Source organism: Pyrgilauda ruficollis, unplaced genomic scaffold (assembly GCF_017590135.1).
Source record: "Pyrgilauda ruficollis isolate IOZ18807 unplaced genomic scaffold, ASM1759013v1 scaffold8, whole genome shotgun sequence".
NCBI lineage: Eukaryota > Metazoa > Chordata > Aves > Passeriformes > Passeridae > Pyrgilauda > Pyrgilauda ruficollis.
This window is the reverse complement of record NW_024529932.1, coordinates 12,901,227-12,918,451: the sequence shown is the minus strand read 5'-3', so window position 1 is coordinate 12,918,451 and position 17,225 is coordinate 12,901,227. Positions and strand designations below refer to the sequence as shown.

General features: G+C 41.2%; 1 protein-coding gene across 2 annotated transcripts in view; it reads right to left on the bottom strand.

Annotated features, from left to right (window-relative positions):
• SMCO4 (single-pass membrane protein with coiled-coil domains 4) overlaps nt 1–17,181 on the bottom strand; it is a 28,717-nt gene extending 11,536 nt beyond the window's left edge. The window contains exon 1 of one of the 2 annotated variants that reach the window (XM_041487438.1): nt 16,981–17,181. The gene's annotated coding sequence lies outside the window, so the exon portion shown is untranslated. Of the gene's footprint in view, nt 1–16,595; nt 16,922–16,980 lie in introns of those variants that run through there. The other variant, XM_041487437.1, reaches the window with a different exon arrangement.
• Nucleotides 17,182–17,225: the final 44 nt, after the last annotated feature.

Below are 17,225 nucleotides of genomic sequence, written 5' to 3'. Positions count from 1 at the left end.
AATTACAAACAGAAAGAAGGTTTTGCACATTCTAACCAAAGGGAATTGCTCAGCAAAGCCACCCTATAAACACAAACCTGTTTTGCCTGATCAGCTCTGCAACACTGATTCTTGCACCACCTATTTATTTATATATTCTTACTTACAGTTCTACTGCCAAGACTTTCCCCCAGCTCAAAAACTTGGAAGCAAAAGCAAATGCTGTGGAGCCATGTGTGTAACACAGTCCATTATGAACAAGCCCAGGTAGTCAGAGAAGGATGTCTCAGAAGTTCCTCTACAACACTCAGCAAGCAACTATTGATCAGTAGCACAGTTCAACACAGTACAGTACAAGTGACCTCCTTTTAAAGCACTTACCAAGACCAAAACATCACCTCCCCCTATGCAACACTAGTCACATTCACCCCTCTCTTTTAGTCCTGTACAGCCTCCTTTTCCACTCGGGTTGTTTTTAAAGCAATCTGCTACATTCACAGCGTCACTCTCAGAGTCACCAGTGACACAGGATACTGCATTAACCCCAGTAAGCTCAGTGCAAGACTAAGCTGCTCTCCCTGCTGCATTGTTCCAAGGGTAGTCATGCTTGTGCACTGCCTCAGTTGTCCTTTTCCTGCAACTCCTAAGGACATGGTTGCAATGATTTCCTAATGATATCTAAAATACTGAATGCTTGGTATGGCACACACTCTCTTTGCATAAGCCCGTGCATGCAGGGCAGGGAGATGCGGGTATGGGTGCCAGAAGTCCAGTTATCTACACATGTTCCCTTTCCCCCTTCACTCAGTGATAATGACTCATTCTGTCATCACCATTTCCAGCCTAGATGCCCTTGCTGTTTCTGTGCCAGGCATTTTCCAAGACAGTGACCCAACCAGAAGGGTGCAAGAGCAACTGTGACACTGCAGACCATCAAGGATGCCTGTGTTTTGTTACCAAAAAGTAGGACAGCAGATCTTACACAGAGCAATTTGCTCCTCCCCAGCACACTTATTTTCCCAAGCTAAGATTTCCTGGTATGCTCCCTTCCAAATGAAATCAATTTGAGCATCTTGTTAAAGAAAAAACCATTGCAGATTTTGATCTATTTTTATTAGTCTGCCAGTTGAGTTTGTTGCTCTGATCTGGTTTACTTGGCGATTCCTTAGCTGTTATGCTCAGCCACTTCTCTGCAGAGGCCCTACAGTATTTCAAGAATATTAGAAAGTTCTGAGTAAGATACAGGCTCCTCACCATGGTCTTATCCAAAAAAGCAGCTAAAATTCTGAACTAGTCCATTTCACAAACATGAACATTTCCTGTAGAATTAGGTCTTGTCAGCTGGGGGAAGAGGAAGAGGGAAACAAGGAAAAACCTGAGAAATGTGAGTGCTAGAAAGGATTACAGTGCAGTCTCCTGGAAAATATATTAAAACTCAATACCATATTAAAACTGATGAAAAAAATTAAGCCCTCCTGTGTTCAATCACATCCCTCCAAAGCTCTTGGCCAACCTCTCCATGTTAGAGACAAATCACTGTCAGATAACCTTTTCTGAACAAGTCCATCACTTATTCTAGTTTATGTTCTGTTTCCTTTGGCAGCACAGCTATTTAAGTCATCCTTCTAATCCAGAGCCTATGGTAATTTTTCTTTTCTGTTCTAGGGCAATTCTTCAAAGCATCATAAAGGCAAATTTAATAAGCACCTCAATTTATATTGCTTTCTATTTATAATACTGCAAGCACCTGCTGCTGCTGAGATCTAAGTACTTATCTATCTTACTCTGCATGGACTGATTTGGATTAATCTTAACTAGTTTCATATTTTAAAGCAATTTCAAGAAATATTGCTCCAAGCTGCTCAGTGGATTGGTTGTGGGGTTTTTTTCTCTTTAGGGTGTTGCTTTTTTGTTAGGTTTGGCATTTGTTGTTTTTTTTTTTTCCTTCAGTGTTTTTTGTTTGGGGTTTTTTTATTCATATTGTAGTACCCTATTCCTATTGTGGTACCCCCCTATTTTTATTAAGATACTACTGACCAGCTCTTAAAAATACAACTCATTTTGCTTCCTTGTTTAAACCAGCCACATTTGATATGTGTATTATATATATATTTATCATTTTACTGGAGTACTCAGTAGATCCCTCTTGTCAATTTAACAGCAGGCACTCAACAATCAAACCAAGTTACTCCTGGAACCCCAACACTGGAAGTCAAGTCAGCACTGGAGCTCAAGGATGGTTCTGGGACCTGTGCACGTGCAGGGAATGAGTGTTTAAAGGTTCCTGCCATGATCCAGTACATGTAGGACTTGAATCACGTATTATTTGACCTTCTCTCAAAAGAGGGATATATTAGTTTTTAATCTTATCCAAGTAGTTGCAAACACCAAGTGACAGCTAAGGCTACACAGTGCAGAAGTTAAGTCCTACGTCTGACCTTTCAAGAGAGGCTGAGGAATCATGTCCTTAGGCACCTCTTCAGAGCCTGTCTTCCATAGCTTACAGACAAGAATATTAATGTGGACATCCTGGTATCTACAACATCAACACCACCTGCTCTTGCTGTTATTTCATTTGACAAGATGACAGATAGGAAGTTTAATGCAGTGGGGGGAAAGGAAGAAAAAAGTTATGATGTAGTGCAAATAGGTGAGCACGATAATGAAGCCCAGACAGAAAGTGCAGGAGAGCCCCCTTAGTGTGCAGGGGAAAAAAAAAAAAAAAAGAAAATTAAAATAAAGACAAACCAGCACACAGAATAAAAGCTGCATGGAAGTAAAATAAAGACTGAAAGAAGTGGATGGAAGAGTCCATCCATCAAAGAAGACCGACATCACTGATGGGTCTCACTTCTGCACTGTGTGTCTTTGCTTTTAGTGGCTGACAGCTGAGGCTCCTGCTTCTCATCCATCTCCTGCCTACGTATTTAGGTGTGATGGAGCAGCCTCCTCCACAACCAGTCGGGAGACCTCATGGAAGACTTCACAGGATACTCTGCAGACAATTTAATCTCAAGAGTGACTCTCATTCCCATAAACTCCTACTCCAGAGGGGCTGTGCTATTTGACTCCCTGCAGTATATAATATGGGGTTTACAAGGTAGGATTTTAAATATTCTCATTAAAAACACACCTCTTTATCATCAAAACAGAGTCTGATTGCTGTTTTTATTCAGCCCAATCATGGCAAGATTGTTGTTAACTTCATGACAAAAGCATGCTCATGAATATGTAAAACAAAGTTTTCAAAACTGCTTTTAACTGCATTTTTTGGAAAATTAGGCAAATGGAAAGGCTCAGAGACAGGAAACATCATTGTAAGACAATCAGTAGTATGCTCTCCTCTTACTTATCAACAACAAAAGCCAATACAGACATTATCTTGGGAATCCATGGATTTTTAAATTTTCTCTTAACGATACAGATTTCCTCAGAAAATAAACGAGGCAAGGGAGACTTTGCATGTCATTTATAGAGAAGAGATGCCATTTATCCTTCAGTTTCTGGCTGTGGATTCCAAATTACTGTCTCAAAACATCTGTAACCTTCATGTGTTCTCATCTTCTTTCACAATTACTTCTTATCATGTGTGGAGGTCTTGAACTTTTGCAACAGCTATACTGAGCAAATCAGCTATAAACAGACATGCTATTGATACTCCAAGCCAACAGCTAATCATGATTTCTAGTCTTTCAAGCAAATAGGACAACTTAAAATGGCAAACATTGCTCTATCTACTCATCCATAAATTAGGAGTGACAATTGCAGATTATTACTCATTCACTCAGAGCGTTTGTTTGGCCCTGAGAGAACTGGCTTTATTCCAAGAGCTGGCAAAGACTGGTTAATATACATGTAAATGTTTTATTTCTCTTGGAGTAGGCAATTTCATAAAATGAAATACCGAATTAAAGATGACCTCAGTTCTTCTGCTGATGCCTGTCTCGGATGCAGTGCTGCTGGAAGCCTTTGCAAGCTTTTTCCACACCAAGTCAACAGGGAAAAAGACACCTTTTCTTTTCAAAGTGAGACAATTTCACTGTGGAAACATGAAAGCTTTTATATAAATATTAATCACCACATTTATCCTAGAGTTAAGTGGATGGAAACTGGCTTATATAAGGTTGCAGTACTGACTTGGAAATAGTGAGTGAGATGGACTGAAATGGTTCTGCAAATACTGCTCCAAATAAGCTGTTCCTCTATACAAGAACTGTCTGTGGTGCAAGGAGTAGATTAGAGACCCCCAATATTTAAACTGAGGGTACTATAAAATAGCACTTCACTGAGAGGGAAGAAGAGGAATTTTGTCCTTTGCATCTTTGGTGTAAGTGTAAAGAAAAGGAAAATGTTCATTTCCTCCAAAACTGCAACTAATTTGAATGGGGAAGAAGAGACAAGACTAAGAAAAGGAATGGAGATTCAACACAGAGAGGGGAATAAACTAAATATCTAAGCAGAAAACCCAGCAGTAGTTTAACAGAGCCTCTTACTAACCAGACCAAAACCTAAATATTCTAAATAACACCAAGTGTACTGTACCCATACTCCTGAGCATGGGTCTCCAAAACCCAAGAGAATCAACAAACATGTTCCGTGCACTTCAAGATGAGGACAGTATACACACTTCCAGCAGGACTCTGAGAACCATCTTTTTCCTACAAGGGCTGGAGTTATCATATCTTCTTACTCCTCCTATGATACAGGCCATCAGCCATTGCTTACCCCTCTTTCCCACAGAGAAGTGAGATTTCATTTCACAAATCAAGCAAGATTTGAAACTAGAACTACAAATACAAAGCAGGTTTCTGCGAAGGGGAAGAGAGAAGCATAGCCTCTTATCTACTGTGCTGTACCATAGGTATCACCTCACTTTCCTTGAGAGCACACTGAAGTTTCAATCAGTTGAGGATGCTAAAAATAGTTCAAAATTGTTCACAAACCTAAACAGAAATGACACAGTATTAATATATTTCACAACAGCAAGTATAGAATGAAATACAAAATAAGGCACAAAGCATGGCTGAGATCACAGTAACTTGATGGAACTCACAAGCAGAGAGCATACAACAATTAAGAAACCTCCAACTATCAAGACAGCTGTAGTATAAATTCACCTCCTCTGAGTAAAAGGAACAGAAGATGAACAAACATGGATGGGAAGGAACTACCAACAGATGACACCTTCAAAAGATTCAGGACTATATTCATGTGGCAAGAGCTGATGAAAAGTTCAGTTCCCATTTGGCAACTCATCTTGATTGCTATTGCATGCTCCACAGGTTTCAGCCAGGTTGCTCCATGGACACAACACCTAACACCTATAGATATGGAAGGGACACCAGATCTGTATTTTCTGAGACAAATACATTCAAAACTGCAGACATTAGAATTGCTCTCCTTCACATTCTCTGTTTTAACAGTAAAACAATTTAGACTTTACAGTCTACTGCATTAACTGAAGCTACTTTTGAAATATTTTCCATTATTTCTTCCTGAAATGGTATGTTTCTTTTTCTTCTCACCTGTAGAAAACTACTGCTGGAGCAAGCACACTAACTAGTACTTGACATTACTTTGAAACTTGAACCTAATGCCGCACTTTTCCATGCTGCTTTCACACAAAGCACACCCTCCCCGCTCTTGTGTGCTACTGCTTACATGGCACCTGGAGATCTCACAAGGAAACCTGCAGGAACAAAGGGCAACACAACAGTGCCAGCCTCAGCTCTGAAGAGGATTTTAAAATGTATAGCAGGGTCTCACTTGGCTGCTCGGTGTTCTACGTGGCTGAAATGAATACACAAGCAAGGCAGAACTGCAAGAGGGGCGCCTATAAAAGGTGACAGCACTATTACCAGATAAGCCAGCAGTTAGACATCACTGATTACCACGCTGGACAGAGATTTTAACTCACCTAGAGAGCAGACAGCTAATCGGATTTCTTAATGGGCTTCTCTCAGTTTCACTGGGGCTGATGCATGCTGCATACAGGATTTGGAATGAGATTTTTCCCTGAATAGTACACACTGCTTTACTACAGCATTCTGTTATCATCTTGGCTTATGCTTATATAAAATACCAGATGGAAGTTACATGAACAGTCATTAAGAGGTTGTTAATGATTAAATTCAAGCTATGCCAGGGCAGCCACAAAGCTGACCTCTTGAATAAATTGAGCTTGGATACAGGTAACATTGATTTTCCTAAAGAGGTTTCATTACTTAACTCTAGAAATGTGATTTCTTTTGAGAGTACGAAGTTAGGAGCTAATCCAAATTCACTATTTATTTTCTACCAAAGAGAAACCAGCCCATTTAAAATGCAGACAATACGATAGATCTCCCTCACTTTCAGTGTTCTTTCCCCTCTGAGAAAAACTGAACTTCAGAGGACTTCAAACCTCAAGGAGGAGGGGGGAACCCACAAAAAAACTCAAACCCTAAAAACCTTTGAAAATACCCCATTCATCTTTATTCTACAAGCTTTTCCTCCAGCACTGAAAATTCAACGTGTATTTTCTCCCAACTACCTTTATCCCTGTATTGTTCTTAAAGCTTTCCTAGAAATTATGGGTTTTTAGCACCCAAGTGAAAAATTTTAATTTGATTAAGGGATAGGGACTGTTTGGAGTCCAGAGTCAGTAAAAAGGCATGAGGTAAACATTTAGATATGCTACAGGATACTGAGCCTTTCTGCTGTATTTCCTTCTTTCCAGCTCATCCTGGTTTTGTTTTTAAACAGGTATCAGAATCAACCAGGTGACTATTACAAGCTATACCATTAAATTGAAGAGTTTCCTTTTCACCTCCTTCAAGTATGATAAAGATCATCCATAAAAACAAAGTGATCTGAGTTCCCCATTTCCCACAGGTATGCTGAAGTGCTTACTCAACCACGGCAGTTATATCCATGACAAATGGAGTGTTACGGACTTCGGGTTTCCTAACTTTCTGAAATTACTGTTTTGACTTACATCTTTGGGAACACAAAACTTACTTAAATCTAAGAAAAATATCTAAGAAAAAAAAAGCTAGGTAGAGACAAAGTTATTCAGAAAAGAAAAAATACACAAAACCTCCAGAACATACATCTTTTAAAAAGGGCAATTTCTTACTTTCCTGTTTTGAGAGCCTTGTCTCTTTCATACTTAAGCAAAGTTTTCACAAAGTAAGCATCACTGATTGCATTCATTTGGAACTTTTATGTAAACAACATTGAAGTAAGAAGTGGAAAGCCAAAAAAGGATATTAAATCACTGGATATAAACATCCCAGAACCTTTTACGTATCTTTTCCAAGAGAAGAATAACAAAAAAAAAAATTGGACATGAAAAAGAAATAACAGGAGTCAAGAATGTGGAACACGAAAGGCTTTTTGCTTAAGGTCCCTCATGTCTTAAGAATTTATTAAATGATGATGTTAGAGCACCTGAATTTCAGCGAATTACTTCTGAGATGGCTCCTGTTGCAGCAGCTTTTGCTGGAATATTTCACTCTGGCTATCAGCCAAATCTTTGCCACGCTGATGCCAAATAAACAATACCCAATTTCAACGACAGATGCTGTTGTGTTGACACATAATTGATACGTTTACATTCAGGGCTCCCTGGAATTCTGAAACACTTTATTCACAAGAAATGTAACTGACAGCAGAATTCAAAGGGACTTGCACAAAGCTGGTGCCACAGCACCGCTGGTATTGTCAGACTGGAAGGAAGAGACTGCCAACTGTCCAGGGTGGTCAGGAATAGCAGAGACCAAACATTTTCCAGGGCAAAGAAAAATATGGAGAGATATAGCTCAGCAGTAAAGGCTAACCTGCTCATGCCTATATGCCCAGGGAAACAGGAAATCTGAAAGTTTTCAACACAAGTCACATATCCCTTTCCTGCAGAGTTTCTAACTGCGCACGAGATGGAAGTCAGAGAAACAACACAGCATTGAATAACAAATATGTCCATAATCTTCTTTTCTCTTTGACTTCCTTGGTTTCCTAGGCAGGAAACAGATTAGCAACTGTTAAAAATATGTTCACCAAAGGTGTGTTTCAAAGAAAACATTCATACCCTGATCCCTGCATGTTCACTCTCCTGCAGACAATTTGTAATAAACTTTCATAAACACCATTTATTATGGAAAGCAACTATATCCCTCCTCAAGCTAAACACACCTTCACACCCACTGTCATTCTTACAGGAAAAAAATGCCAATGATATTACAATATATACCTACAACCTGAGGTTTTTTTTTTTTTGTTTTGGTAACAGTATCATATTATTTTCACACAATTAATAAAAACATGGGTGGAAATATTCAGCAAAAGGTTTGTACCCACTCATTTCAATTAAAAAAAAACAGCAAAAAAAATTAGCATAAAGAAGCAAATAAATGCCACGTGGCAAAGTTTTCAGTCATTTACACAGATAGTATATGCTGTTCAGCAAATATGCAATGCGGCATACTCTACCATGATGCCTTTTTTTAAATTAAGGTTAAGCTTAAGAATACTTCTGAATTGCACTATGTGGGGATTATGAAATACATTTGAAGTTTGCAGATGAACCAACTGAATACATATTTTGTTGACAGTTTCTTAAATAGTATTTTAGAGCACTGATCACAGCCCAGAAAGCTTCTGCAGTGTGATACACTTCTGTCGCTTGTGAGGCCTTATCAGATATCATCTGTACTTCTCTACCAGTACCACAGGAAAGATTTCTTCTTCCAGTCAACTCTTTTCTTTCCACTGTATGAAAAAGGAACTGATGTTAATTTTTCAGACTTTGCACACTGCAGCTCTTTCCTTTAATTCTTCCTCTCCTGTGCTTCTAAGGGTTGCTAAGGGCAAAACTGTCACAAGACCTCTCTTCACACTGAATTTCTCCTTCAGGAGTGCCCAGCACAGAGAATACAGATGAAGTTTTACAAGCGAAAAATGCATTTATCATCAAAGTTCCTATCTCTCAAACCCCCAAATTTTCCAGTTAGTTCAGCAACACAGAATATATAAAATATCCAGGTTTATATCCTTGCAAAAGCACAAAGTACTTGAAAAGGTCACAAAAGTGCATTAAGCAGAAAAGCTTTAAGGGCCAGGGGTTCTTTTTTCACCTTTCTGGGAGGCACTGGGAAAAAAAAAAAAAAAATTTTTGCCATAACATATCCAGAAGTTAAAAGTTAAGCAGCAATTGCACAGGTACTTCCTTTCCAGAAAGTACCTCAAAACAACCACATTAAAAAACAAAAAACCACAGACCAAAAAATGTAAAAAGCCCACCCCAAAGAAATCACATCCCTCCCGAAACCAAATGGAACTTTTTTCAGTCACAAAGGATAGCTGGGACTAATCTCCCACTGGCATTTGGGCATTTCAGGAACATATAAAGAGAATGGTTTCGTTTGGAAGGGACCTTAAAGATCATCTTGTTCCAAAGAGAACATGAAAAAACCAGCTAAGCCAGCTGTCAACAGCTTTGATTGACCAGAACTAGACAGGGCGTATGACAGGGTGCCACACCACAGGCAGACCCAATCCTCCTCACTCCTGTTCAGAGGGGATCAGATGCAAAGCAGCTCCAGGTGCTGTGCCTAAGCCAAAGAAGGCCATTCTCTCAGCACTGCATTTTACACTGAGCACAGCACGGAAATAACAAAGCTCAAAGGCTTACACAGAAGATCCTGCTCCGGTCTAATTACTTGGAAGGGTGTGCAGAAAAGTGCAGGTGAGGCTGCAAGGCACTGTATAGCTACACTGTGTGTGTGTTAGGAGGGGTGTGATTAGTTCAGGAGGAAATCAATGCTAAGATGCACAAACCAACTCAAATATTTCTACTTGTTACTGAATTTGCTCCAAAGATTTATTCCTACAGCTCTTTTGGGGTGTTAGAAAACTCCCCCTGGTCCTCCTTAAGCACATACATTTTTAAAAATTCAAATTTAAAAATTCCTTCTTTTTTTTTTTTTTTAAATACAACATCATATTCAATAGTCATAACCCATCCTGTTATTAACAAAGGCCAGAATTTAAAAAGTCAAATAGATTCTCACTCCTACTTCTACTATTGGCTTCTGCATTTTGTTCTGTTCAGACACAGAACAGAAAGGTTTCACTTTCTCCCAACTCAGGAAGGCAGTGCTATAGCTGGAAGACATGGGGAAAAAACAATAAAATTATACTGTAAACAAATATTTCTGCTTCTTTTCCTCAATTTATAATGCAATTTAAAAGAAAAACAAAAGTGTGTTTGATGGAGATTACTGTACAATGAGTTTAACATGCTGAGTAAATTATCAACAGAAAGAACTAAGTCATCTTCAACTTTTAGAAGTGTAAAAGACTTAGCAATTGTTCAGGCAATCAGATTTCAGATCAAATCTTACTTTTACAGACACCGTTTCCTGTACTCTTTTAGTATTTCTCTTACAACTGTGGGAAAGACTTAAACAATGGAGGGAAACTGTTTGCTCTGCAGACTGAAATAATAATTCAGCAGCAAGAACTAGCATCAAGATTTCTGAGTAATGGTATCAAACCCTAACATTAAGGCAAAAAGTTGTCATGCAGCCTTCTCCTCTGTGCTAAAGTACTTCATCCCAAGTAACTCTAAGACTCCAAGCCTTCAAACATACTTCACAGGTTAGAACAGTACAAATACAAGCCTCTCCTGTAACAGTTATGAATTCAGAAAACTCAAGTTTTTCTGATGCTGTGCAGCATTAACACCTAAACCTCTCAAGCCACTTCAGACACATTTATCCTGCAGTTTTTGTCCTAAATTATGCTAGAGTTTAACTGCATGTTTTTCCATTCAAAGTAGGCTGTGAAGGTTGAGTTGATGGCCAGACCCAGCACAGTAAGCGCACAGGTTTCTAAGCAGACCTGACTTTGCAAAGACAACTAACCACAGATGAACTTCCTGAGCCTTTTTGTGGCATGACTGCAGGCTCAGAGCCATATTTAATACTGGCACCAGTAAGTCCAATAAAAGGCTTTCGGATCTCTTATCTTATTTGCATCATGGCAGCCATGTACCTAATCTGTGTTTGAGGGTGCATTTTATAACTGAAAAATCCATCCTGCAGCTTCCTTCCTTTTGTTATGCTTCTAGCTGGGTGCCAAAATAAAAGATCTATCCTGATGCAATGATGCTACTGACATATAATTACCAGTAAGCAGCCAGGCTAAGAACAAACATTTGAGAGGCAGAGCACTACAGTGAATTTAACAATTTGTTACAGTAACAAATTTATGTAACATACCTGCCCCTCTGGACCTCACACTAAGCACCGTACCACGGTCTCCTTTCCAAATATACAAGCAAAGCCAAGGTGTCAAACCAAACACACTGGGTGAAAAAGCAGTGAGACCAATTTATAAACCAAAAGCAGTCTGAGAAAGAAATGGGATGTACACCCCGAGGTCTAGTACATCCAAACCCTGATTATCCATACCTCTAGCATGACACAAAGCCCAAAATCAACATGACCTGAACACAAGGGCTTTATGCTTAGCAACTAATAAGGCTTGAGAAGGATATTACAGACCCTTCTCAAAAGAACCTATCTGAAGGCAGATGGTACTTTGAGTGTTAAAGCCTACCAAGCCATCTCCTCTCATTTAACTTTTTTTCCCCCAAGTTTACCATCATGCAAACATAGCTCTTCAACTCTTTAACTGTAGTGCATCTTTATTCTTAATAATTTTTTTTAGATCAGTTTATGGGGAAAAAAAAAAAAAAAAAAAAAAAAAAAAAAAAAAAAAAACCGAAAAAATCACAGCAGTACCAAGGCAGAACTCAGTCACAATCAAAATGGACTGGGTTCATTACTGTCAGGGTCTAAGGGGTGCCCATGTAAGTAAACATAAGGCCACACCATTCTGCACTCCCCCTCACCACACCAGCACATTTCAGCCTGAAAAAGTCATTTGTGCCTGCAGCAGGGCAGGCCACATTTCTACTCTTCATGTGACAAAGACACAAACACATTGGTTTAGGCAGAAGCAGCTTTTGCCCTGATGTTGTTCTTTATTTTCTACTCTTTTTGCGAAATACAGAGACAATTTCTGAGCAAAGCCTTTCGGGAAAGAGCTTTACTCAAAATCACTAGTCCTCTGTCTAGCACAATAAGAGCAGAGAATGTAAATTAGTTTCAATAAAAGCAGCTGGCAATCAATAAGAAAGGGCTAGTCTCTAAGAGTAAAACTGGTTCCTCTAAGGATAAGAGTTAAAAGGAGAAAAATGTAAGAAGGAATAATGAATAAAGGAAGAATAAAGGTAAACAACATAGGTCATGCACAGGAGAAAAATCTTACAATGCAATTAAAAAAAAATCAGAGAAACTGTCAAAGAACAGCTGGAGTAAATAGGAACAAAAAACACCAGTGCAAATAAAAAAAAAAACCATGAGAGAAAGTCTAATGGAAAACATGTGCAATCCAAACAAGATAAAATAAAAATCATGAAAGGGATCAGAAAAGAGGTTAGCTGGCACTAAGGCTTAGGGCACCAGTCACGAGTTCACATTCTAGCCTGGTTCACAGGCTTTGGTAAGTGCAATAATGAGTTTCAGCATTCCTGCTTCCACACATCAGGCTGTTTCACAAAACCTTGTAAACCTGTCTCTTCTGACCCTCTGCTGTAACACAGAAAGTCGATACCCACCTGAGCAGATCAGAACCCACCCACCCTGCACGCAATCTCCTCTGCTATGTCCCTTTATCTTCAGGTCCACAGGCACCTGCAGAGGACTGGGAAAAGCCCAGCATTATTGTTACTACCTATTTAAAGAAAAAAAAAATTCCAAACACTCAAGACTGACATTTTCCCTGAATTTCCATATTAGTGTGTCTCATTTTTATAAGTCAGCGACTGCACTATGGTCACAGAAGCAGCTCTTACAGACAGGGGAAAATACAAGTGTGACTCTGTTAGCAACCTGCACTCAAGAGAAACCTAACAGTCAAGTGCTGTGCATGCTGCAAAAGTCAGTGTCACAAATCTCTTACCCTCCATCTTCCACCTACAAATCCAGCCCAAATTTCTGGTTTTATCAACACCTCCCACCGAACCTCGGTTAAGGTGGAAGTAAGGTCCCTATCTTAGGCACATGCCTTTAATACAGGGTATGAGCAAACAGGAAGGCAGGCAGGTACTTAGCAGCTTTTTATCCCCAAAGAATCTCACCACAAAAACTACACAATGTAACTCCTCTGGCCTCAAGAATGCAGCCACCATCAATGAAGTAGCTACTTAAATAGCACGCATAAATTGCAAAAAATGGTGTTTTCTACACTCACTGAAAACTGCAGTGGAAAGTTCACTGCACCACGCACTGTTTCATTTACATGAAGTTTTGACCAGCATACTGCTGGACTCGAAAGATAACCCCTCTGACAAGTCACTTATATACTTAAAATTATGTTTGTAGTTTCAGAACTTTAATGCAAAGTAATTTGATTGGGGTATGCCCTACCTTTTGAGAAATTCTACAAGATTGCTAATGACAACGGTGGTCAGAAACTTCTAGGTACGCAGACACCCAAAAGCTCACACTTTTAAGAAAGTAAGAAGTGACTAACTTCTTTGCATCTAAAATAGGTGTACAATGCAACAAAAAAGAAGGATAAAAAAGACCGAAAAAACCCCCCTCCTGAAACTAAACTAGTGACAGGGCAAAAGACAACAGAGAGAATATTATCACACATTCTCATCCCCTCAAGATACACATGTGCTCAAAGGGCTCACAACTATCTCATCTCTGGCTGCTTCCCCCATTCATTATACAGAGTTCCTCTATTCTGGTTCCTCTATTACCTACAGTAATTATTTTATGGTTTGTCTTAACAAGTAAAGATCTCTCTCAAAAAACCCAAAACAGCAAACAGAAGGACAAAAAAAAAAAAAAAAAAAAAAAGGGTTGTGGTAGGCAGTCTGCACTGTTGCAGGATTTTACACCTACAATTTCATGGCCTGTAACTACTGATAAAACAATTACAGCATTTTAACAGCACATTTCCCTAAGGTGGTGAGCAGTAAAGACCTTTATATACTGAAAGAGATGCCCTTCCATATTTGCATGGCCTATCAGCCACAAACAGGATTAAGAGCTCAGCAAATCCTCACACAGGCCACATCTGCCAACATAACTCTTTCCCATAATGAGCACAAAGGAAGGTAACTCCTCAGCTGTATGCAGGACTTACTTGGAAGCTGTTATGGCTATAATTTTTAAAAAATTTAAAAAATAACAAAAAACCAAAACAAACCAAATAAGCCACAACCCAAAATGGCATCATGGACACCTCAGGATCTTTCACCCACTACAGAACATTCTCACCTGGTTACAGAACTTGTGGACTTATAGCCCTGCCACTGTTCTGGTGGCCCTGTAAAGCCATCAGCCTTGGGGATCTCCAGAGAAAACAACAGGCAAGATCTCTTTGAGGGACAATTTCTCCAAGCATTTTCATAATGAATCAAAAACTAGAGAAATCTATATCGGCATGCAGCACAAATTGCTACTGCATGTCACGGATGTCAATCCACCCAGGAATGCTTCTTGCAGTTCATGATGGAGAGATTAGTATGGAGACAGAGATAATTTTATTCTGAGGCACCTGGACCTGAATGAGATGCCAAATCCATTCTCAAAGGGCTCAGATGGCTTTGGGAGCAGCTGAAGCACATCTGTAGCAGTAAAAGCAAAGCCCAGCCCAATTCAGCAGAGAGAATTCATGGTTAGTTCCCTCAAACCCTGCAAAAGATCGGTGTATCGCTCTAAGCACAGCCCCCATGACAGCAGTGCTGCCTGCTGAATCAGGACCCAACTCCTGTGACTTCATGCAGGAGTTCATTCAGCTTCTCCTCACTGCTACTTCTTGGTGGAACACCACCACTGGGACAAGCCTTGTTGGCCTTCAAAGTAACAAGAAAGGGAGAAAGACAATGGAGAAGGAAAATTTGTGAAAGCAAACAAGGAAACTGCATTCCATTACACAATGCCATCATCAAAGATATCTACCATCCAGTAAGGTAGATTGTATCACCAAATCACCTAATCAGTACATGTATCTCATATATATACATATATATGTGCAAGAGCATTTCTGTGTTTATTTAATGCATAGAAAAACATGATTAGATTTTTTAAAAATATTGAAGTTATTTTGCTAGCGTACAGATCTAGTGAGCACAAGTGAGCACACAGTCCACTCTCTCGCTGCTAGTGCACCCACCCCCCTCTCCAAACAAGCAGCACGACCCAGTGATCAGCTAGAGAGCATTAATGAGGGTTGTCACCTCACACAGGCCCATTTCCACCCCAAGCTCTGGGGTAGCTACAAAGCTCAGATGGTGTTCCACGGACAGGAGGTGTGGGTATACAGTCACTACTGAACACTTGGTGTTCACTGGTTTGAACACAAACCAGTCCCATCAGACTGTGAACACCGATCATATCCCAGAAAGGTGTAATGTGTGCTCAGGGCTCCCTGGGAGAGCTTTCCAGCGTCCACCCTGGCAGCACCTGGAGCTGCCCAGCTCTGCACATCAGTTGTCTTTATCTCTGTAAGTCTGTGAGTGCTGTCCATGCTCTTCTGGGCTGCCCTGCATTTGTGGCCAACAGCACTGCCAAAACCCTCTCGAGGAGCAGAATGGAGACCTATGCAAGTCCAGGCTGGAAAATGCACTAAAGAAACAGGTAGTTCTCCCAAAATATTGGGCAGTATTTGACAGCTTCACCTGAAATTCCTGTTGGTAGATGCCCCTTCCACGTTTCCCACAAAGCATTAGGGAAACCAGCAGCTAAAATTGCTGTGCAAGGAGCAGTTCATTTATCTGACAAGAATCAGTGAAATCAACAAAGGTTGAGAACAGTTTTCTTCTTAGCTTCATCTTAGGAGGTCTGTATGTTATAAATAGGCTACTAAAAGGCAATTAAGAGAGAGAGGGAGAGCAAAAAGTTATTAAAAATGTACCAACAGAAACTCATTTCACTTTTTTTCAACAGGGCATAGGGGAATTCCTGTAAGACTTCTAGTTCATTTCAAGGAGGAAATTCTGAACGAAGCTAAAAATAACTGACAATCAAATTTTCAAAACTGAGAGAAACACGGAAACCCCCAGAGCTTCGACCCAGGGTGGCACCACCCCCCAGACCGATAAAAATATCATACAAATTTCAGGCAGGATAGAGACCACGGAACAGAAACTACTCTGACAAGAGAGCATTTAAAACAGTCGAAAAATAAGAGAAAGGGTTGAACTATAATCGGTTTAGAAACACAGCAAAAAAAAAATTTTAAGGTAATCAACAATAAGGAGAACCACAAAACTATGCAGCGAACTCATGACAGCTCATCACAGGGACAAAACACGCACAAATTAGGGCACGGTGCTTTAAAAAAGAGACGAACTCCACGTTTTTACATTCAGAACAGATTGTTTTCTTTCTTTCTTGGGTCACCTTTAATGCTTTCCTGAGATTTTTTTTTTTTTTTTTTCCAACAGGCAGCTTAAACACAGGTCTCGGTCGTTTTCTGGCACAACAGTCCTCGCGATGGGGGATCGAAATTAAGCAGATTTTTAAAAAAAGAAAAAGCAACAACACACAAACCCCGAAAGTCTTCCGCGAGTCTTCGGAGCAGTTATTTTCCTCGCCAGCCTCTCAGCGGAGCTCACCGGGGGCTGCCACCCGGCCCCGGCAGCGTGGCCCGGCGGCGGCTCCCTCCCGCCGTCCCCGGCCAGCTCCCGGCTCCCCGCCCGCCCTCCGCCTTCCCAAACTTTCCGGGCTCATCCGCGGCACCCCGGCCGCGGGACGGAGCGCTGGGAGCCCAAGTCCGCAGGAAGTTGTCCCGCCCGGGAGCCGATCCCGCTGCCTGCGGCTCCCCCGGGACACTCGCCCCGTCACAGCGCTCCCCGCCGCCCCTTCCCAGCACCTCCCGCACCCGCCGGCCTCTCCCGGGACAGCGGGCGGGAGCGGGGCCGCCGCGCGCCCTTACTTGGAGTTGCGTCCTCCCGAGGGACGGGAAGGGCCGGGCAGCGGCGGGAGAGGAGCAGGGTCCGCAGCGCCGGCCGCCGGCAACTTCCCCGCTCCGCCGCCACACGTGGGGCTGAGGCGCGGGCTGCGCTGCCCGCCCGCCGCTCGCCGCCGAGGACGTGGCAGCCCCGGCCCTCCCCCGGCCCTCCCCGGCCGCGCCGGAGGCTCCTCCCGGCCCCGCTCTGCGGAACGCGGCGCGCCCTCTGC